The sequence below is a fragment of the Schistocerca americana genome, chromosome 5 (genome assembly GCF_021461395.2).
Source record: "Schistocerca americana isolate TAMUIC-IGC-003095 chromosome 5, iqSchAmer2.1, whole genome shotgun sequence".
Taxonomy (NCBI): Eukaryota; Metazoa; Arthropoda; class Insecta; order Orthoptera; family Acrididae; genus Schistocerca; species Schistocerca americana.
Genome location: NC_060123.1, coordinates 765,411,544 through 765,436,140, shown reverse-complemented (window position 1 = coordinate 765,436,140; position 24,597 = coordinate 765,411,544). Strand labels below are relative to the sequence as shown.

Genomic DNA, 24,597 nt, shown 5'->3' with positions numbered 1-24,597 from the left:
ATGAAGTTCCAATTTTTATTTGGAACATATAGACTCTGATAATCATGAATCACAGTTCAAATGGCTCTGGGCACTATGGGACTTAACATCTGAGCCAAGGCAGGATTCAAACCTGCGACCGTAGCAGTCGCGCAGTTCTGGACTGAAGCACCTAGAACCGCTCGGCAACGGTGGCTGGCGAATCATAGTTACCATCACATGGACAGAAATACTATGTTAACTTTAATACAACACAGGGACATAGCCAAAAATGTCTTTACATAATTTCCAGTTCTGATTACTTTCCTTTAATTTAATCTCACAAATAGGTTAGTGTAACATGATGTTGACAGAGGCAAATTATATATACTCACAAATTATTTAGCTAGAGGTATCTGGTTTGTATGTCTGGGAGGGAGGAGGGTGCAAGCTGAAAACTTCAAGAAAAGATTACTCATTTCATACCTGCTGGATTTAACTGCAGTTTATCTCTTCCATATACCAACCACATACCTAATGTGCATGGCAAACAGTTTGAAAGTATTATTCTATACTCAGCATTTGGAACTATCAGTTCCTTCATGAGAGAGGAAAGAGGGATAAGTTTCTGAAGGTCTGAAAGGTCACTCGGACTCCACAACTAATGTGAGGACAAGAGGAACGAATGTGTCTATAAGAAGTTTTGGAATTTCACCTCCTGAAGGTAAAATACTGATCAGTCTGTCAGTCTTCTAGTAATTTTATGGTTTCCTCGCATGAATTTTCACTTGGACATGATTATTCTATGTTTCATCACTCACCTGAGAGATATCTCTGAATACCCAAAGAGTCACACCTCCAAATTGCCATCAGCTGTTATCTGTAAACGGTTGCACGTGCCACAGAAGTGTTCACTCATTGAGGTAATAAATCCCACACGTCCCTTGAAGCCCGGGACATGGTATGCCTGCAAAAAGAAATTGTAAGAAAATAGCTACTGCTGTTGTGTAAATACTATAAATGTGTTGCTCACCAAGTGGAGGAAGGAGAAAATGTGCATTAAGGGGAGTTTGAACGGCCTATCCTGACAATGTTAAATTTGGTGACTTAACTTCCCCGTATTTCAGGAACAACTGTAGCCATTGACAAGAAACTTTTACAGGACATTAGACTATATGTTCTGAGTCTTACAATAATTGCATTTCAGCCACTGCTTTTGGAAATGCAATTTTTTAATTACACAGTTAAAATTTTGTGTACTTTTTTGTATGTTATTCTAAATAATTTTATTTATGCATAATATTATGTTCTTCTTTTAGTTCAGAAGACTCAGAATACGTATGTTATTACTCCCTGAAAATTTTAATTCGCTACTCGAAGTAGTTTCTGAGATTTAGGGAAAAATGCAAGAGAAAATCTAAATTTTCAAGAAGAGTTTTTAAAGTTTTAATAGACTGTAACCCAATATATGCTTAACATTTTATTTTTAGTCACTCAGAAGCACCCTGCACCATACTGTATATCATCCTCTTGACCTTTTTTAAGTTTTTTCTTGTTTTCTTCTTTCTGGACTCCGTAGTGGCCAACTGTGCTGCATACAGTGCTTTACCATTGCAAACCTTGTCCATCCATTCAAATTCTCTGATGCAGTTTGCTCCAGAATTAATTCCCATATGTTGTAGCACTTTCACGCTACCAATGTTGCCATCATTAAAAGCAATAACAGCATGACTCACCCCCACTTTAGTGTCTTCATTACAAGAAAAACATTTTTTGGTCTACATCTACATCTACATCCATACTCCTCAAGCCACCTGACGGTGTAGGCTACCTTGAGTACCCCTATTAGTTCTCCCTTCTATTCCAGTCTTGTATTGTTCGTGGAAAGAAGGATTGTTGGTATGCCTATGTGTGGGCTCTAATCTCTCTCATTTTATCCTCATCGTCTCTTCGCGAGATATACGTAGGAGGGAGCAATATACTGCTTGACTCCTCGGTGAAGGTATGTTCTCGAAACTTCAACAAAAGCCCGTACAGAGCTACTGAGCGTCTCTCCCACAGAGTCTTCCACTGGAGTTTATCTAACATCTCCGTAATGCTTTCATGATTACTAAATGATCCTATAACGAAGCATGCTGCTCTCTGTTGGATCTTCTCTATCTCTTCTATCAACCCTATCTGGTACGGATCCCACACTGCTGAGCAGTATTCAGACAGTGGGCGAACAAGTGTACTGTAACCTAATTCCTTTGTTTTCGGATTGCATTTCCTTAGGATTCTTCCAATGAATCTCAGTCTGGCATCTGATTTACCGACGATCAACTTTATATGATCATTCCATTTTAAATCACTCCTAATGCGTACTCCCAGATAATTTATGGAATTAACTGCTTCCAATTGCTGACCTGTTATATTGTAGCTAAATGATATGGGATCTTTCTTTCTATGTATTCGCAGCACATTACTCTTGTCTACATTGAGATTCAATTGCCATTCCCTGCACCATGCATCAATTCGCTGCAGATCATCCTGCATTTCAGTACAATTTACCATTGTTGCAACCTCTTGATATACCACAGTATCATCCGCAAAAAGCCTCAGTGAACTTCCAATTTCATTCACAATGTCATTTATGTCTATTGTGAATAGCAACAGTCCTACGACACTCCCCTGCAGTACACCTGAAATTACTCTTACTTCGGAAGACTTCTCTCCATTGAGAATGACATGCTGCATTCTGTTATCTAGCAACTCTTCAATCCAATCACATAATTGGTCTGACAGTCCATATGCTCTTAAATTGTTCATTAAACGATTGTGGGGAACTGTATCGAACGCCTTGCGCAAGTCAAGAAACACAGCATCTACCTGGGAACCCGTGTCTAAGGCCCTCTGAGTCTCGTGGACGAATAGCGCGAGCTGGGTTTCACACGATCGTCTTTTTTGAAACCCATGCTGATTCCTACAGAGTAGATTTCTAGTTTACAGAAAAGTCATAATACTCGAACATAATACATGTTCTAAAATTCTACAACTGATCGATGTTAGAGATATAGGTCTATAGTTCTGCACATATGTTCGACGTCCCTTCTTGAAAACGGGGATGACCTGTGCCCTTTTCCAATTCTTTGGAACGCTACGATCTTGTAGAGACCTAAGGTACACTGCTGCAATAATGGGGGCAAGTTCCTTCGCATACTCTGTGTAATATTGAACTGGTATCCCATCAGGTCCAGCGGCCTTTCCTCTTTTGAGTGATTTTAATTGTTTCTCTATCCCTCTGTCATCTATTTCAATATCTACCATTTTGTCATCTGTGCGACAATCTAGAGAAGGAACTACAGTGCAGTCTTCCTCTGTGAAACAGCTTTGGAAAAAGACATTTAGTATTTCGGCCTTTAGTCCATCATCCTCAATTTCAGTACCTTTTTGGTCACAGAGTGTCTGGACATTTTGTTCTGATTCACCTACCGCTTTGACATAGAAGCAAAATTTCCTAGGATTTTCTGCCAAGTCAGTACATAGAACTTTACTTTCGAATTCATTTAACGCCTCTCGCATGGCCCTCCTCACATTACATTTCGCTTTGCGTAATTTTTGTTTGTCTGCAAGGTGTTGGCTATGTTTATGTTTGCTGTGAAGTTCCCTTTGCTTCCGCAGCAGTTTTCTAACTCGGTTGTTGTACCACGCTGGCTCTTTTCCATCTCTTACGATCTTGCTTGGCACATACTCATCTGACGCATATTGTACGATGGTTTTGAACTTTGTCCACTGATCCTCAACACTATCTGTACTTAAAACAAATCTTTTGTGTTGAGCCGTCAGGTACTCTGAAATCTGATTTTTGTCACTTTTGCTAACCAGAAAAATCTTCGTACCTTTTTTAATATTTCTATTTACGGCTGAAATCATCGATGCAGTAACCGCTTTATGATCACTGATTCCCTGTTCTGCGTTAACTGTTTCAAATAGTTCAGGTCTGTTTGTCACTAGAAGGTCTAATATGTTATCGCCACGAGTCGGTTCTCTGTTTAACTGCTCAAGGTAGTTTTCAGATAAAGCTCTTAAAAAATTTCACTGGATTCTTTGTCCCCGCCACCCGTTATGAAAGTTTGAGTCTCCCAGTCTATATCCGGCAAATTAAAATCTCCACCCAGAACTATAACATGGTGGGCAAATCTACTCGAAATATTTTCCAAATTATCCTTCAGGTGCTCAGCCACAACAGCTGCTGAGCCAGGGGGCCTATAGAGACATCCCATTACCATGTCTGAGCCTGCTTTAACCGTGACCTTCACCCAAATTATTTCACATTTCGGATCTCCGTCAATTTCCTTCGATACTATTGCACTTCTTATTGCTTTAAACATGCCTCCCCCTTCACTGTCCAGCCTGTCTCTGCGGTATACACTCCAATCTGAGTTTAGAATTTCATTACTGTTTACATCTGGTTTCAGCCAACTTTCTGTCCCTAGTACTATGTGGGCATTGTGACCGCTTATTAATGAGAGCAGTTCTGGGACCTTTCTATAGACGCTCCTGCAGTTTACTATTAGCACATTAATATTGTTATTCCCTGTTGCATTTTGTCTACTCCTACCTTGCCGCATCTCAGGAGGTGTCTTGTCGGGCCTAGGGAGGGAATTCTCTAACCTAAAAAACCCACATGTGCACTCCACATATACTCCGCTACCCTTGTAGCCACTTCCTGCATGTAGTGCCTGCGTGACCTATTCAGGGGGACCCTACATTTCTCCACCCGATAGCGGAGGTCGAGAAATTTGCACCCCAGATCTCCGCAGAATCGTCTGAGTCCCTGGTTTAAGCCTTCCACTCGGCTCCCAACCAGAGGATCACTATCGGTTCTGGGAACGATACTACAAATAGCTAGCTCAGATTCCACCCCGCGAGGCTTTCCGCCTTCACCAACTCCGCTAACCGCCTGAACGAACTGAGGATGACCTCTGAACCCAGACGGCAGGAGTCATTGGTGCCGACATGAGCAACAATTTGCAGTCGGGTGCACCCAGTGCTCTCTATCACTGCCGGCGCGGTCTCCTCCACATCTCGGATGAGACCCCCGGCAAGCAGACAGAGTGAACACTGACCTTCTTCCCCGACCTTTCCGCTATTTCCCTAAGCGGCTCCATCACCCACCTAACGTTGGAGCTCCCAATAACTAATAAACCCCTCCCCCCATGTGCCTGCTCGGACCTTGCTGAAGGAGTGGCCACATGTCCACTCACAGGCAGAACGGGCGATGCCACACGGCCAGCCTCCACACTGACCCTCCACCTCGTGCGCCGCGAACGCCGCTGAACCCGCCACTCCCCTTGGGAAGAGGGTGGCACAACCACGCCCGGTATCCGCAAAGATGTGTCGACAGCAGGGTCAGTGGGTGAAGCATGTAACACCTGGGGTGTACCATGCAACGCACAAGACTCACCACTGCCTGAAGACGGCTAACCGCGGCCATCAACACGTTCAGCTGTTTGCGAACAGTGGCCAGCTCCTCCTGTGTCCGTACACAGCAGTCTCACATCCTATCCATCTTAAGAAATCAATTTACTGTAGAGAGTTAATCAACTTATAACTAGACTGCTAATTCACTAAAGGCGGCTGATAGTTGACTAAACTGTGGTTACTAGACACTTCCTGTAGAAAACAATGAAAATAGCACTACCTGTCTCTGGACTGTATTGAAAACAAACACTAGCACTACTGGCACTATGGCTGACTAAACGGACTTTCTCTGACTGTATTCAAAACAAACACAAAATCTATGGAACACTATTAGTAGCACTCGACAATTAAAGCTTCCTAAAAGCAAAAACACACGGAAGAAGAAGTTACAAGTAAGAAAAATAGAGTTAATACTTAAATCAGCATAGCTCGCTGCACAGCAGACGTGACGCAGACGGCAGTTACGACGACACTGACGCTATAAGATTATTGAACGACTCATTGGGATTTTGAGTCTGACAATGCAGACACTTCTTCAATAATTCAGGATTGCCAGGTCTCTGTAAACAGGTTTTATGATATCCACAACTGCTGCTGGGATATAATGTTCATGGCTGTATGACCTGTTTGAGTACTGGGCATTGCGGTAATTGCACCATGAACCAGATCCAGGAGGGCATGACCAACACATTCCAGTTCTGTGATAAGCTTCTCACCATAAGGCTGAGTGGCTACTACACTGTTATATGCATTTGAGTCTGCACAACCAAAGAACTTAGTGTAACACACTCCCCTTTAGTTTACAGATCGATTATAAATTTCAACAGCTGCACAGGCCTCCGTACGACTAGTTGTCCTTCATAATTTCTGTCACAGATATGCCCTTCTTCATTCCCTGATTTATACTTATAAGAATGTTTGGTTAAAATCTGGAAATCTATTAGCTTTCCAGTATCCACCACTGGTCACTGTAGCAACAGAATTCTTAGAACTTCAGCTGCGCTTCTACCAAGTGCCCCAAAAGCTACTGATATGTCAATCATACCATCGTTTATTTCAGCAGCTTCATTTGCAGCACCCTTAATTGACTCACATGCAGTGGATTTCACAGCAGCTCCAATAAATCCTGCATACTTGTCCATTTTACAAAGTGGGCGTGGCATATACATCACGACACACATTGTTTCTGCTGCAGTGTGTCCTTTGCCAATAGCTCTCAATCCATAAAACCACCTAACATTTATTTCAAAATAATTATCTTTACACTTATCAGAACTCCAAAATGAATGAGTATATTTACAACTGGCAGAACTAATGATAAGTTTCCTGGCTAGTCCATTTGATACCTCAATGTCTTCATGTAAACTAACTGGCCCACCACATACATACAGCACACACATTCACATAACACCCCTGTTACGATGTGTAGATGTATCAGAATATAACCTAACCTACCATTTACATGAGTTTTGTTTTGAGATAACTGTGTTATCACTATGTTTTATTTTAATCTTCGAAGCACTAATGGGTGTTTCTCTAGATACTCATGAGTTTGCGAGTATTTCATTGTCTGTAACTTCACACACCACATGCTGAACACAATGTTTCTCTTTATTCAAAAATTTATTACCATGAAACCCACATTTCTTAAAAACACTTCATTTTGGAGTCATACTTTTTGAGAGATTTACCAGTCTATTCGTCACTATTCCTCAGAAAAATGTTAGCACTTCGATATACAAAGCATGTTTATACTATGAAAAGATACGATACTATTTTTGACAGTGCTACCAATACAAACACATAATTTAACCTTTATAACACAGCAATCCACAGCTTTCTACAGGGTGGTCCATTGATAGTGACCGGGCCAAATATCTCACATAATAAGCATCAAATGAAAAAACTACAAAGAACGAAATTCGTCTAGCTTGAAGGGAGAAACCAGATGGCGCTATGGTTGGCCTGGTAGATGGCACTGCCATGGGTCAAACTCATATCAACTGCATTTTTTTAAAATAGGAACCCCCATTTTTTATTACATATTCATGTAGTACGTAAAGAAATATGAATGTTTTAGCTGGACCACTTTTTTCGCTTTGTGATAGATGGGGCTGTAATAGTCAAAAATGGTTCAAATGGCTCTGAGCACTATGGGACTTAACTTCTGAGGTCATCAGTCCCTTAGAACTTAGAACTACTTAAATCTAACTAACCTAAGGACATCACACACATCCATGCCCGAGGCAGGATCGAACCTGCGACCGTAGCGGTCGCGCGTTTCCAGACTGTAGCGCCTAGCACTGCTCTGCCACTCCAGCCAGCTGCTGTAATAGTCACAAACATATAAGTATGTGGTATCACATAACATTCCGCCAGTGCGGACGGTATTTGCTTCGTGATACATTACCTGTGTTAAAATGGACCGTTTACCAATTGCGGAAAAGGTCGATATCGTGTTGATGTATGGCTATTGTGATCAAAATGCCCAAGGGGCGTGTGCTATGTATGCTGCTTGGTATCCTGGACGATATCATTGAAGTGTCCAGACCATTCGCCGGATAGTTACATTATTTAAGGAAACAGGAAGTGTCCAGCCACATGTGAAACATCAACCACGACCTGCAACAAATGATGATGCCCTAGTAGGTGTTTTAGCTGCTGGGGCAGCTAATCCACACATCAGTAGCAGACAAAAAGCGTGAGAATTGGGAATCTCAAAAACGTCGGTGTTTAGAATGCTACATCAACATCGATTGCACCCGTACCATATTTCTATGCACCAGGAATTGCATGGCGATGACTTTAAACGTCATGTACAGTTCTGCCACTGGGCACAAGAGAAATTACAGGACGATGAAAGATTTTTTGCATGCATTCTATTTAGCGATGAGGCATCATTCACCAACAGCGGTAACCTAAACCGCCATAATATGCACTATTGGGCAACGGAAAATCTATGATGGCAGCAACAAGTGGAACAGCAGCGACCTAGGCAGGTTAATGTATGGTGTGGCATTAAGGGAGGAAGGATAATTGGCCCCCATTTTATCGATGGCAATCTAAATGGTGCAATGTATGCTGATTTCCTGCATAATGTTCAACCAATGTTACTACTACATGTTTCACTGCATGACAGAATGGCGATGTACTTCCAACATGATGGATGTCCGGCAAATAGTTTGCGTGCGGTTGAAGCAGTATTGAATAGCATATTTCATGACAGGTGGATTGGTTGTCAAAGCACCATACCATGGCCCGCACGTTCACCGGATCCGACGTCCCCGGATTTCTTTCTGTGGGGAAAGTTGAAGGATATTTGCTATCGTGATCCACCGACAATGCCTGACAACATGCGTCAGTGCATTGTCAATGCATGTGCGAACATTACGGAAGGCGAACTACTCACTGTTGAGAGGAATGTCGTTACACGTATTGCCAAAGGCATTGAGGTTGACAGACATCATTTTGAGCATTTATTGCATTAATGTCGTATTCACAGGTAATCACGCCGTAACAGCATGCGTTCTCAGAAATGATAAGTTCACAAAGGTACATGTATCACATATGGAACAACCAAAATAAAATGTTCAAATGTACCTATGTTCTGTATTTTAATTTAAAAAACCTTCCTGTTACCAACTGTTCGTCTAAAATTATGAGACATATGTTTGTGACTATTACAGCGCCATCTATCACAAAGCGAAAAAAGTGGTCCAACTAAAACATTCACATTTCTTTACGTATTACATGAATATGCAATAAAAAATGGGGTTCCTATTTAAAAAAACACAGTTGATATCAGTTTGAGCTATGGCAGCGCCTTATAGCAGGCCAACCATTGCGCCAGCTGGTTTCCCCCTTCGAGCTAGACAAATTTCGTTCTTTGTAGTTTTTTCGTTTGACACTTATTTCGTGAGATATATGGCCCGGTCACGATCAATGGACTACCCTGTATATAAAAAATTACCGATTTTATTAGGTCTTGAAGTAATGCGTGTAACAATTTTAACATTTTCAACTAGTGTAGATTATATTTTAGAAAATAAAATATAATACTTCCCACGCAAGTTTATAAGTAATATACATATCATTTTATTTGGAAAATTGCAAATTTTATAATCAGGTAAAAACCCGAAAAAGTGAAAAAGAATGTTTTCCCCTTCTAACTCCCCTTAAAGTTATGGAAATGTGCAAGCTTTCGGAGCCAGTGGCTTCTTCTTCTGGCAGAAACAATAAGGGGACGGAAAAGGGAAGAAAGAAAAGGATTGTCAAGGTTTAGGAAATGGGGAGAGTTGTAGAAAAGCTGCAGAGAAACCCAGGCCAGGACAGACTTACTGAATGGGATGAGAAATATGTAACTAAACCAGTCCATCTCTCATACCACCAGCAGATGTGAAGTATTATTGTGATTGGTAGTAAGTCATAAACATTAAATTATTTTCAATGTATGTTCATATGTAATACTGGACGTACCTTTGAGGTATCATTGGGCCCATTGGGCAGAGGATCAAAATTAGGCCACTGCTTTCTAATTATTTGGACCATTTCACTAAATGAGACCATCTTCCCATCATTCCATTTGTTGCCGCTGAAAGGCATGTACTCGATAAATCTTACATCAACATTTTTCTCTTTTGTTAACTCCACAAAACTGCACACTTCATCTTCATTAAAACCTCGCATTACAACACAATTTATCTGTGGAAGAAAGACACCATTAAAAACTTGGTATCAGATAAAGCATGGTTTAAACAGAGTTTGAAAGACTTTTTGATAGGTAACTCATCCTACTCAATAGATGAATATCTTAACAGTGGCTGTTAGGCCAGCTTAAATAAGAATGTCTGTTAGATTTCAGTTCTGAGAGCACTTTGTCATAACAGTCAAGATTATGTACTTTTTGTTTGATAAATTTATTAATAGTGCATAACAATGTTTCAGTCTGACAGCGTATCAATTCTGAAAATATTAGCTGTTCCAGTTTGTATTGTATTCACCTAGTTTGACAATCTCCTGACAAATGATCAGGGTATTCAAATGTTTTATATTTTTTATGTTATACTTTCTGGCATGTTACTCACCCATGAGAATCGTCTCATGTTTTGGGTCTTGGAACAAAAGCTGAATCTAATCTAATCTAACCTACAAAATAATGGTTCTACAAGTCTGTTGTTATATTTGTATACCTCACTGATTCTGTTAAATTAATCTTTTTCTCTCTTTTTAGAGAATGTCTGAATTTATCTTAGCATGCCAAGCTGTTAACCTTCTTAACAATTTATGAAAATTAAACTACATACATCTCCAATCTTTTTCCCCACTCCAACGCACACATCTTTTGCTGAAAGTGTTATTTTAACAATTACATGAAACTGTGCTGCCATTTGTGAAACAAAGTTGAAAGTGTTCTCAAGATAAAAGGTCTTCAGAAAAGGAGCATTTAGTATCTGTGCAGGTGGTAATACTGACAGCCATCATATAAACAAGCCCAAATGGTAGAACATCCCGCTTTACACATACACGCAATGGCAGAAAAAAGGAAAAGAGCACACCTTTCATTCAAGCATTGAATATATAAACTGATGAGACAAAACACTATGACCTCCTGTTTGATAATGTGTTTGTCCACTGTTGGAACACAATACAGCAGTGATTTTGTGTGGGACAAGTTCAACAAATTTCAGGTATGTTCCCAGCATTATGTGAGGTATGTTCCCAGCATTATGCAGCACCGCATGTCTAAGCACAGGTCATGTAATTCCCATAAATTGGAGATCAGTGGTTTCTGGGTGCAGAACTGGTATCTGATAGCATCGCAGATGTATTCCATCAGATTCAGAAGGGGTGAATTTGATTCTGGCCTCGTGACACTGAAAGTCATATTGTTGAAACATGTCACCTTCATTAGGGACAGGGTGCGGACAGTGCACAATAATGTTCACACAGAACAAAGCTGTTATGGAGCCTTCAGTTACTACCACAGGACCCATAGAAGACCAGGTGAATGTCCTCCATAGCATAATATTGCTCCCACTGGCCTAAGTCTGTAGCAAAGTGCACCTTTCAAGCACCAATTCACTCTGTTGACAGTGTATGTGCACAAAACCGTCAAGTAGGTGTAATGCGAAACTCGAATGATTCAACCAGATGACACATTTCTATTGATTCACTGCCCAATCTCAATGCTCCTGAGCCACAGAAATTGTAATTCAACTGTGTTGTCAACATGGGAACATACAGGGGTTTTCTGCAGCAGAGCCCTATGTTTAACAATGTGCAATGAATGGTGTGCTCTGAAATACTCGTGCTTCCACCAGCACTGTGTCATCAGACATGCCACAGAAATTAACTTCCTCAGCCGAATGTCATCTTTTTCAAAGGAACCATCCCAGCATTTGTCTTAAATCATTTAGGGAAATCAAGGAAAACCCAAATTTTGATGGCCCGATGGGATTCGGGTCCGTTGTCCTCTGGAAGTCAAGTCCACTGTCTGACCACTGTGGTGGCATGACCTAGTCTTAATTAAGCCAGAAAATCCTGGGAAATGCTGACATACTTATTGATTTAAGATATAACAATTTAAAACAATCCTCTCATGAATTTCACTACAATTTTCCGCTCTTTTGAAAAAAAAATTCTTTCGACTGTTTTGATGTTGTTTAGTATGTTTAAATAATGATGGCAGTCTCTATAAAAGGGCAGTTTGACTTTTAAGTTTAGTTATACTGTTTTAAACTACATCCTTCATCTATTTGTCCACCCAGAAGTGCTATAGGATATAACTTGAAGACTATGGTGAGGTGGTGGGGGACAGTCATGTGTTGAGAAGGAGGTGCTGCCAGAAATGAAGTGTGTGAGGTGACGTTATTGACACTGCATACAGGGAGAATAAAAATACTCTATTCCATATTCATTTACAATCTACGTCTGGCCCCCATATGGTTTTACTTTTCTCCAATAAGAAAAAAGAAATTGTCAGTAACTGTCTTTATAAGGTCTTAAAAGGAAACAAACAATAGAAATCTAGGCTGGAGTAATGACCATATTATAAAAAAGATACATTGCTATTCACTGTATACAGGAGATGTTAGGTCACAGACAAGCACAACAAAAAGACTACTAAACACGTAAGTTTTCCATCAGAAAGACTTCTTCCAAAGTGGACAAAAAACACACACACACACACACACACACACACACACACACACACACACACACACACCCAACCGTTGTTTCTCCCATGATGCACAGTTGCTCCCAGTCTGGCCCTAGCAGCCGGAGACAGTGGTCATGTATGTGTGATCTGCATTTGCGCGCATGTGTGTGCGTGTGCGTGTGTGTGTGTGTGTGTGTGTGTGTGTGTGTGTGTGAGGGAAGGGGGGGGGGGGGTTTGCACCAAAAGCTTACGTGTTTAATAATAGGTGGTGTTCCTTTCCCCCCCCCCCCACCCCCCCCCCCCCCCCCCCCCCCTGCCAGCAACACATTTACACTATACAGTGAGTGCCAATCTATCCTTTTCATAATACTGTCATTACCACCTTGCCAAGAGGCATATTGTGGAGTAATCCAAAGGGCTCTACTAATTTGTACAAGAGGAAGGAGAGCACAATCTCAATGTAAGTTTTTAGAAAACTGGTATGTGCATTACTTCTGCAAACCTTTCAGAAAGGATACGGTATGCACTTCATTCAGCAAGATGAGTAATAAACAATATTAGCAATACTGCATCAAACTTGTTCACTTTCATCTTTGGATTAAACATTCGATTTCAGAGAGTACAGAATTTGGCAGAATCAAATTTTGGGGATATGTGGAACTGGGACAATGGCATATTTTTTACCCATTCAACAAACTAAGCACTGCTGATTGCTACTTTTATTGTGTCTGCTGCTGCAATGCATATATGAAACTATAAGTGCAGCATCTATGATGGAATAAAATGTTATACAAATGAAACATACAGGTACAGTGAAATAGAGTAGTATGGCTCATCATTTCGGTCTCACAGATTAGCAGGTGTTGACTTGAAATATAATACTTAAGAAGTTGAATCCAAAGGAGAGGATGTACCGTATTTACTCAAATCTAAGCCGCACTTTTTTTCTGGTTTTTGTAATCCAAAAAACCGCATGCGGCTTGGAATCGAGTGCAAAGCAAGTGGAAGTTCTGAAAAATGTCAGTAGGTGCTGAAACAACTAATTTCTGCCATCGAATATATGTAGCACTACACAGGCATGCTTCATAGGCACAAAGATAAATACTGGCGGAAAAACCTCTGCGTCAGTAAATAAATTAAAAAAAAAAAGGTGGAAGACAATTTTCATACATTATCCAACGAAGTAAATACAAATTCCGTATTGTTCATCTTCGAATGTAGCAGAACTTCAATGTATTACGAAAATCCGACCGGCAAGACTGTTTGGGATGTTTGTCAATATGGCCAACTCAATGTTCCGAATTTTTTCCTACCTGTGAGAAGAGACGGTTGCTAATAGGAACCTGATGAAATGTGAATCACATGCAGTATTCTCTTCATCATAAGAGTAATACGAATATAAACATTTTGCCACGTATTCTTTCGTGTTTGCTGCTATCTTATTTAAATCCTGTCTGCCTAATAAACTACAAAACTAGAGTGAGACAACAGCAAACGCGGAAGAATATACGTATCGTGTCATGTTTATATTCATATTATTCTTATGCCTAATAGTGATACAGTCAGAAATGAAGCACGGCAACTGACTAGATTTTTATATCCAAGATGACTCTAATTTCTGTGCAGAATTTGATGTACTAAAGAAGCGGCCGCAAAGATTTTCAAATGGAGAAAAATTTTCACCTAACTCTCGTTCAGAACATGTTCTATCATACGCAGTCTATTATTTGGTTCTTGTTGATCATTATCAAAGAAAGCAGCAGTGTAAGGAACAACAAATAGTAGTCTCTTGCCATTGTTTCGCTAATGAGATGATTTCTCTCTCTTCTTTTTTTTTTTTTTTTTTTTTTTTTTTTTTTTTTTTTTTTTTTTTTTTTTTTTTTAATTGTAGGCAGCGGTAGCGTGTACAAAAGCAAGCCATGCCACGAGTGACGACAGGCCGCAAACACGCACTATCAGAATGAGACAAACAATGCATGACACAGTACAGTAATGCATTTTCAGCTTAGAGTGACATAAACGCCTATAACAAGGAAAACGGCACTTATCAGATCAAAGCAAAATAAGCAATTGATTCAAACCAGATGAAGCACATGAAAAAGGAAGGGTACCAGTATAAATACGGATGGAGCGCCTGACGCATAGCAAAGGCTACCTGGTAAAGCTTAACTGCTAAGCTTACGACTCGAACCAAACTACTGTAGCTGTATCGTCATTCATTCGACCTAAATTGTGTCTCATATTACAACGGACCAACTTTGTTTCGATTTGGAGGTGCGGCCTAAAACTTTTCTCTCCCCTTGAACTTCGAGTCTCAAATTTCAGGTGTGGCTTAGATTCGGGAATTTTTTTTTTTTTTCTTTCCTTTATTTCGAGTCTCATTTTTCAGGTTTGAGTGCGGCTTAGATTTGGGTAAATACGGTAGGTGGTATTTCAACTAATTCTGACTATGAAATAAAACAAAGTACAGCAGGGAGCTCTGACGAATCAAAGAGCAGCGATGAAGATTCTGATGAATAGTAAAGTATGAGTTAAGAAATAAGATGCTACTGAGATCATAAATTTTTGTTGTGTTGATGAATCTGTTAACAAACATATTCAAAAATGCACTGAAACATTGGCACATGTAGTGTTGGGAGGTGATAAACTGTCATTACTGTTAGAGGAGCTACGTATTTCTTGCTGTTCTACTCCTAAATGACACTGTATCTGAAGGTATAGAATGAATCTTCACTGGCTAGAGAAATGGGTAACACAATTTTACAAGTCTCTGCTGTCATGTAATCTCTTCAGGGAAATCATGACTGTACTAAGATTCAGTTTGTGGTTGACAAGGTCAGAGTCATTAAGAAATGCAAGGCAGCTACCATGTCAGTCCTAGAAGAGAGAGACGTAGCAAACTGTCAAAGCATGTACAGTCCCGGTCCATATGTTTGTGGTGATGTACTAACCAAGTAATACTGTGTGTCAGGCAGCGCATTACTCAAGAACCATCATGGAAAAAGGTGGAGTGGTAATTTATGTAAAAAACAACATATTTTACAATGCATTAGATTTAAAGAGCCATTGTATAGAGCAACAAATTGAAGTATGTGGTGTTGAGATTACTGTAAATGACTTCACGGCTGTAGTGTTAGCACTGTATAGATCTCCCTCAGGGAATTTGAATGTATTTCTTAAGCACTTAGATTCTTTATTATCCATACTGTACTCAAAGTCCAAGAACTTGATAATTACTGGTGACTTTAATGTTGATTTCCTAAATGAGAGCAATAGTAAAGCTGATTTAGTACATTTAATGGAGTCTTATAATCTGATGACAATAGTAGATTTCCCAACTAGGGTTGCTGTTAACAGTAAAAGTCTGATAGATAATATATTTATAGGTAAGTCTACATGGAATGAGATCATTGTACATCCAATCCTTGGCCTTTCTGATCATGGTGGTCAATTGCTTAGGCTCAATTACATCAGTGTGTGCAACAGTTCCGAGCATTCTTGGAAATCTTTTAGGATAATAAATGAACAGGGCCTTAAAAAATTCAGTGATAGCCTAAAAGAGATAGACTGGAGCCGAGTTGATAGGGAAACAGATGTAAACAAAAAGTACAATTCATTTTTAAATGAATTCATGTCTGTATTTGAGTCCATCTTTCCCAAAAAAAAGTAGTTAGAAATAGTCATATAGGCAATGCCAAGAAGTCTTGGATCACTACAGGGATAACAACATCTTGTAGAACAAAAAGGATGTTATACAGTTCTCTCAGGACTTGTAATGATCCAAAGAAATGACAACACTACAAACTTTACTGTAGCATTCTCAAGAAGGTTATAAATAAATCTAAAAGTATGTGCATAAAATCAGAAATTGAAAGCTCAGAAAATAAAATTAAAACTATAAGGAATGTAATAAAGAGGTAAACTGGCAGGACAACAGGGAACATGTCTCAGGTAGAGATTAAAACAGGGGACAGTATCATAAAGAAACCTGAGTTGGTTGCAGAAATATTTAATAACCACTTTTTGAGAGCAGCAGAGAAGACAAGCTGTAATGGTTCTATGGAAGAATCATTGTCCCTCCTACAGAAAGCTATTAGCAACAGAATCCCACAGTTATCCTTATCTCCATTTACTGTAAGCGAAGTCATAAGAGTAATTAGATCATTAAAAAACAAAAATTCTGCTGGTGTGGACAATATTTCTAGTAAAATACTGAAACACTGTTATAAATTTGTTAGTCCCACCTTATGCAACATATACAATGCATCCCTACAAGATGGGATTGTCCCTGACAGACTTAAGTTGGCTGTAGTGATTCCTCTCTTTAAAAAAGGGGATAAAAGCATTGTTACAAACTATCGCCCAATATCCCTATTAACTACCTTCTCGAAAATTCTAGAAAAACTCATGCACAGGAGGATTGTAGACCATCTCAAATTCCATAGTATCTTAAGCAAAAATCAGTTTGGTTTTCGTGCCGGTCTTTGTACTGAACAGGCAATATTCTCTTTCAGCAACCAAGTTTTGGAAGCCATTAACAAAAAAATGTCTCCAGTGGGTATTTTTTGCGATCTTACGAAAGCCTTTGACTGTGTAAACCACCAAATTCTTTGGAAAAAGGCAGAATACTATGGTTTAGGTGGTACTGTTGGCTTGTGGCTACAATCATATCTACAGGATCAGAAGCAGACTGTAATGCTAAATGGCTCTTCTGGAGAACCTGCCTCGTCTGAATGGGGCATGATAACGTGTGGTGTGCCTCAAGGCTCCGTTTTGGGCCCACTGATTTTCCTCATCTTTATTAATGATCTTCCTCTTTGTTCTGAGACAAACAGCAAATTTACCCTGTTTGCCGATGATACCACAATTCTAATTGACGATTTGACTGATCATGATCTTGAAAAAACTACAACTACTGTTTTTAATGACATCTTAAATTGTTTCTCCTCAAATGGTCTCTCACTCAATGCAGATAAAACTCATTATATGAGGTTCCATACATCACAAAGTAATCCCAATGAAATTGACATAAAATGTAGAGATCAACCAATACAGAAAGTTGAAGAAACAAAATTCCTGGGTGCTTACATAGACAGTAAATGTAATTGGTCAGTTCACATTCTTCATCTATGTAAAAAACTTAGCTCGGCAACATTTTCACTACCGGTAATTTCTTCAGTGGCTGAAGTTGACACTATTAAGGTTGCCTACTTTGGCTACTTCCACTCATTGATGTCATATGCTATCATATTCTGGGGGAACCAACCACTTGCAAAACAAGTTTTCACCATCCAAAAAAAAAGCAATCAGAATAACGTGTGGGGTTAATCAAAGACACTCTTGCAGGCACTTGTTTCGGAAGATAGGTATCCTAACAACTGCCTCACAGTATATTTTTTCCTTGCTGACCTTTGTGTGCAAAAATTATTCCATCTACCAAGACAACAGTAAATTCCATGGTTATAACACCAGAAACAAAAACAATCTACATTTAGAAATGAAACATCTCACTCTGGTACAAAAAGGAGTTTACTACTCCAGCATTAAGCTGTTCAATGCTCTACCACTACATATCAAATGTGTTCATACAGAACTGCCAAAATTTAAACGAGTTCTCAAAGATTACCTGACAGAGAAATCTTATTATACTGTGGATGAATACCTGAAAGAAAATGTATACCATCACTAAACTTATTGCGTCTAGAAGTAGTTCAATTGATTTTATTGTGCATTTGGGAATTAGCTCACTTTTTGTAACAACAGATTGGCTATACATGTATTTACTCTTGTAGGCCTAATATCTGATTTAACTTTGTGCTCTTTCCTTTAACCTTTATTTGAAACTCCTTTTTCTGTCAAATGGTTGTTATGTTATCTAGCTGATATTGTATCTGTTACTTTATTTATAGTATGTCTTACTTAAACTATGTACAATTTGCCATTGAATTGCCCTTGTATAGTTTAAATTGAAACCTGTACAATTTGACACGTTCCATATCCTTGTGATTGACTCACTAACTGGATCTATGGAACAAGAAATAAATAAATAAATAAATAAATACTGAAGTGTGATCCAAGTCGCACAAATATGGCTTTAATAATAACCTCCGAACAATGTGCCTCTAAGGACTCAACAAGACACAGAACACTGATGTGCACATTACAAACTAGAATCACACAGAGAGTCAGTCAGCACTGTTCCACACTAATATATGTGCGAGTCACCAGCAGATGGCACGGCAGGGACCGCACGGCACGCTTGGCTCCCAGAGACGGCCTCCAGCAGCCAGCCTGCAATGATCAGTCGGTGACCAATTTAAAGACGCATGTACGGCAACACCACTCTCGGTGCACTCACACTGACATGTACTAGTAGCACGATACAGCAGTGATGAGTAGTAGTACCCCTCCTGTCTTGTGCGCCTTTTATCTGGCTCTACAATTTACTTTCCTAGACCCACACAAATGCCTGATCCTCCTAATTCAATTTGCTCTGCAGACTATTTAAAACTTTTAAAGAAAAAGGAGCCACAATTGCACTTTGTGTGCCAGTTACTTTCCAATACATTGGCACCAGCTGATCTTATTTAAGAATACTCAACTTTCGTAGCCATACTTACAGCACATCCTTTGCTTCCTGGCCTAAATCCAAGTTAACTCCCAGCCCCCCCCCCACACACACACCCCTCTCTCCCCCCTCGCAAATCAGCTAGTTGTGTGCTGTTATCTCACGTCACACCCTAGTCTATGAGTGCCCAGCTGTCTGTCACCTGACCCCTCTACCTGCACCCCTAGCTAGCCCACAGATGGCTCCCCACTCTCCCACGAGCCACTAAATGCTTCCCTCCAAACCCCTCCCATCTCTCTCCATCTCTCACATTGCCTCAACCCACCCCATCCTACCCCACTCTAAAGCCCCACCTCACTCCAGAACACTCACCATGGGCCAGTAAAGAGCTGGCAGTTGAGCGACCACAGCATAAGGAGACATGCATGCGCATGTGAGAGAGAGAGTGTGTGTGTGTGTGTGTGTGTGTGTGTGTGTGTGGGCGAGCGCACATGTTTTCCCTACAGCTAGAAAAAGAAAGTGCATTCTGGAAGCTCGCCAAGTAACGTACCTTTTAGTTTGGAAGGTAGAAGACGAGGTACTGGTGGAAGTAAAGCTGTGAGGATGGGTCGTGAGTCGTGCAAGGATAGCTCAGCACTTGCCCACGAAAGGCAAAGGTCCCAAGTTTGACTCTTGGTCCGGCACACAGTTTTAATCTGCCAGGAAGTTTCATATCAGTGCACACTCCACTGCACGGTGAAAATCTCATTCTACATACCTTTTGTTCGTGTGCCTATCGATGAGACAGTGCTTCTGCCTTTTGGTGAGCCATCTCCTTTATTCCTAAATAATTCGTAATTTTCAACAGAAACTTTCTGTACCTTATTGTTGCATCCTACATTACAATATGCAATTTCCACAATATGTGGTCATCTGTGAATATAATGGGGGTAACAACTGTAGGAGACCAAAAACTGACTGCAGTAAGCAAGTTCAAGTTATTGTACGCTGCAGTAGTTACCCAGAGGTGAAGAGGGTCACAGAGGATAAGCTAGCATGGGCAACTCCATGAAACCAATCTTCAGATGGAAGATCACAACAATAAAAACATTTGATTCAGCATACAACAGGCTCCAAACAGCATACACAACCTGTATGCTCAGAAACACAGAAAATCATATTGGTTCCATCAGCAGGAAACTTCAGCCCGTAATTGTTATGGAACACTGCGGCGATTTTGTTCATTAATAAAACCCAAAACTGGGGAGTAATAAGAGAGTATTGTTGTAACTTCTTATCAACCGGGTTACCAAAATACATATTAAGAAGACTGGTAAAGTGTTATTTTGAAGGGGTCACTCCAAAGCCCCACGAAAGTATTTGAGCAATGTATAAAATTAGAGAATCAGTGCACAATATTGAAAGCCTATCTACATTATCTATATCTGCATGACTAGTCTGTAATTCACAATTAATTGCTGGCAGAGGGTTCAGAGAACCACCCTCAACCTATTTATCTACCATTCCACTCCCCTACAGCATTTGAGGAAAACCAAACACTTCAATATTTCCGTACAAGCTCTGATTTCTTTTATTTTATTACAATGATCATTTCTCCCTATGTAAGAGGGCTCTAACAAAATATTTTCACATTCGGAGGAGAAAATTGATGATTGAAATTTTAAGAACCTGCTCCAGCAAAATGCTTTTGCTTTAATGACTGCCACCCCAATTCACATGCGATATCTGTGGCATGCACTTTCCTGTTTCCCAATAATACAAAATGAGCTGCCCTTCTTTGAACTTTTAAATGATGTCCTTTGTCAGTCCTATCTGGTAAGGATCTCACACCATGCAGAATACTCCAAAAGAGGACAGACAAGTATAGTTGTAGATAGTCTCTTTAGTAATCCTAACCTTCTAAATGTTTTACTATTAAATCACAGTCTTTTGTTTGCTTTCCCACCGCGTTATCTATGTGGGCATTCCAATTTAAGTTATTTGTAAATGTAATTCCTAAGTATTCAATAGACTTCACAGCCTTTAGATCTGCGTGAATTATCATGTAACCAAAATTTAGTAGATACCTTCTACTACTCATGCGGATGACAACAATTTTTATTATTTAAGGTCAGTTACCACTTTTTGCATCATATGGATAGGTAGCCTAAATCATTTTGCAGTTCGTTTTGATCATCTGATCACTTTACAAGACAGTAAATGATATGCAAGACTGTAAATGATATCATCATCTAAGAGGACTGCTCAGATTCTCTCTTAAATTGTTAATGTAGATCGGCAACAGCAGGTGGTCTATAACACTTCCTTGAGGAATGTCAGATATCACTTTTGTTTTACTTGACGATTTTCCATCAATTACTATGAACTGTGACCTTTCTGACAGGAAACCACACATCCAGTTGCACAACTGAGACAATACACCATAGGCACACAAGATGATTAGAAAATACTTGTGAGGAACTGTTTCAAAAAGTCTTCTGGAAATCTACAAATATGGAATCAATTTGAGAGCCCCAGTCGACAGCACTTATTACTTTGTGTGACTAAAGAGCTAGCTGTGTTTTAAAAGGTCAATATTTCTGAATCTATCTTGGCTATTTATCAATGAATCATTATCTTTGAGATAATTCATAATATTCAAACACAATATATGTTCCAAAATCCTAATGCAAATCAACATTAGTGATATGAGTCTGTTATTTAGTAGATTACTCCTCTTTTCTTTCTTGAGCATTGGTGTGACCTGAGCAACTTTTCAGTCTCTAGGTATGGATCTTTATCAAATGAGTGGCTATATGTTGTTGTTGTGGTCTTCAGTCCTGAGACTGGTTTGATGCAGCTCTCCATGCTACTCTATCCAGTGCAAGCTTCTTCATGTCCCAGTACCTACTGCAACCTACATCCTTCTGAATCTGCTTAGTGTATTCATCTCTTGGTCTCCCCCTACTATTTTTACCCTCCATGCTGCCCTCCAATACTAAATTGGTGATCCCTTGATACCTCAGAACATGTCCTACCAACCGATCCCTTCTTCTGGTCAAGTTGTGCCACAAACTTCTTTTCTCCCCAATCCTATTCAATACTTCCTCATTAGTTATGTGATCTACCCATCTAATCTTTAGCATTCTTCTGTAGCACCACATTTTGAAAGCTTCTATTCTCTTCTTGTCCAAACTATTTACCATCCATGTTTCACTTCCATACATGGCTACACTCCATACAAATACTTTCAGAAATGACTTCCTGACACTTACATCTATGCTCGATGTTAACAAATTTCTCTTCTTCAGAAACGCTTTCCTTGCCATTGCCAGTCTACATTTTATATCCTCTCTACTTCGACCAACATCAGTTATTTTGCTCCCCAAATAGCAAAACTCCTTTACTACTTTAAGTGTCTCATTTCCTAACCTAATTCCCTCAGCATCACCTTACTTCATTCGACTACATTCCATTACACTCGTTTTGCTTTTGTTGATGTTCATCTTATATCCTCCCTTCAAGACACCATCCATTCCGTTCATCTGCTCTTCCAAGTCCTTTGCTGTCTCTGACAGAATTACAATGTCATCGGCGAACCTCAACATTTTTATTTCTTCTCCATGGATTTTAATACCTACTCCGAATTTTTCTTTTATTTCTTTTACTGCTTGCTCAATATACAGATTGAATATCATCGGGGAGAGGCTATAACCCTGTCTTACTCCCTTCCCAACCACTGCTTCCCTTTCATGTCCCTCGACTCTTATAACTGCCATTTGGTTTCTGTACAAATTGCAAATAGCCTTTCGCTCCCTGTATTTTACCCCTGCCACCTTTAGAATTTGAAAGAGAGTATTCCAGTCAACATTGTTAAAAGATTTCCCTAAGTCTACAAATGCTAGAAACGTAGGTTTGCCTTTCCTTAATCTTTCTTCCAAGATAAGTCGTAAGGTCAGTAATGCCTCACATGTTCCAGTATTTCTACGGAATCCAAACTGATCTTCCCTGAGGTCGGCTTCTACTAGTTTTTCCATTCGTCTGTAAAGAATTCGTGTTAGTATTTTGCAGCTGTGGCTTATTAAACTGATTGTTCGGTAATTTTCACATCTGTCAACACCTGCTTTCTTTGGGATTGGAATTATTATATTCTTCTTGAAGTCTGATGGTATTTCGCCTGTTTCATACATCTTGCTCACCAGATGGTAGAGTTTTGTCTGGACTGGCTCTCCCAAGGCCGTCAGTAGTTCCAATGGAATGTTGTCTACTCCAGGGGCCTTGTTTCGACTCAGGTCTTTCAGTGCTCTGTCAAACTCTTCACGCAGTATTGTATCTCCCATTTCATCTTCATCTACATCCTCTTCCATTTCCATAATATTGTCCTCAAGTGTATCGCCCTTGTATAGACCCTCTATATACTCCTTCCACCTTTCTGCTTTCCCTTCTTTGCTTAGAACTGGGTTTCCATCTGAGCTCTTGATGTTCATGCAAGTGGTTCTCTTATCTCCAAAGGTCTCTCTAATTTTCCTGTAGGCAGTACCTATCTTACCCCTAGTGAGATAAGCCTCTACATCCCTACATTTGTCCTCTAGCCCTCCCTGCTTAGCCATTTTGCACTTCCTGTCGATCTCATTTTTGAGACATTTGTATTCCTTTTTGCCTGCTTCATTTACTGCATTTTTATATTTTCTCCTTTCATCAATTAAATTCAATATTTCTTCTGTTACCCAAGGATTTCTACTAGCCCTCGTCTTTTTACGTACTTGATCCTCTGCTGCCTTCACTACTTCATCCATCAAAGTTACCCATTATTCTTCTACTGCATTTCTTTCCCCCATTCCTGTCAATTGTTCCCTTATGCTCTCCCTGAAACTCTGTACAACCTATGATTCTTTCAGTTTATCCAGGTCCCATCTCCTTAAATTCCCACCTTTTTGCAGTTTCTTCAGTTTTAATCTACAGGTCATAACCAATAGATTGTGGTCAGAGTCCACATCTGCCCCTGGAAATGTCTTACAATTTAAAACCTGGTTCCTAAATCTCTGTCTTACCATTATATAATCTATCTGATACCTTTTAGAATCTCCAGGGCTATATATGATTTCTAATGGAGCTATTGTATCAGCATTCTCTGAAAGAAACATAACTGCTTTATGACACTGAGGAGAGCTACTACTAAGTTACTCACAGTTGCAGTTGTTCTTGATTTGAATACTGCAATAATAACTTTGTTGTCTTTGGTGAAGAAATTTCAGAAATCCGTGTTTAGTAACCCTGCTTTAGTAGCACTGTCATCAGTAATATTACCACAGCTATTGCGCAGTGAAGGTATTGGTTGTGTCTTGCCATTGGTGTACTACACATGCAACCAGAACCTCTTTGGATTTTCTTCCAGATTTCAAAACGAAGTTTCACTATGGGAACTATTAAACACATCTTGCACTGAAACCCACCCTAAGTTTCGAGCTTC

General features: G+C 39.7%; 1 pseudogene; it reads right to left on the bottom strand.

The window, feature by feature from the left end:
* LOC124616667 overlaps window positions 1-24,597 on the bottom strand; it is a 64,440-nt pseudogene that overhangs the window by 26,275 nt on the left and 13,568 nt on the right.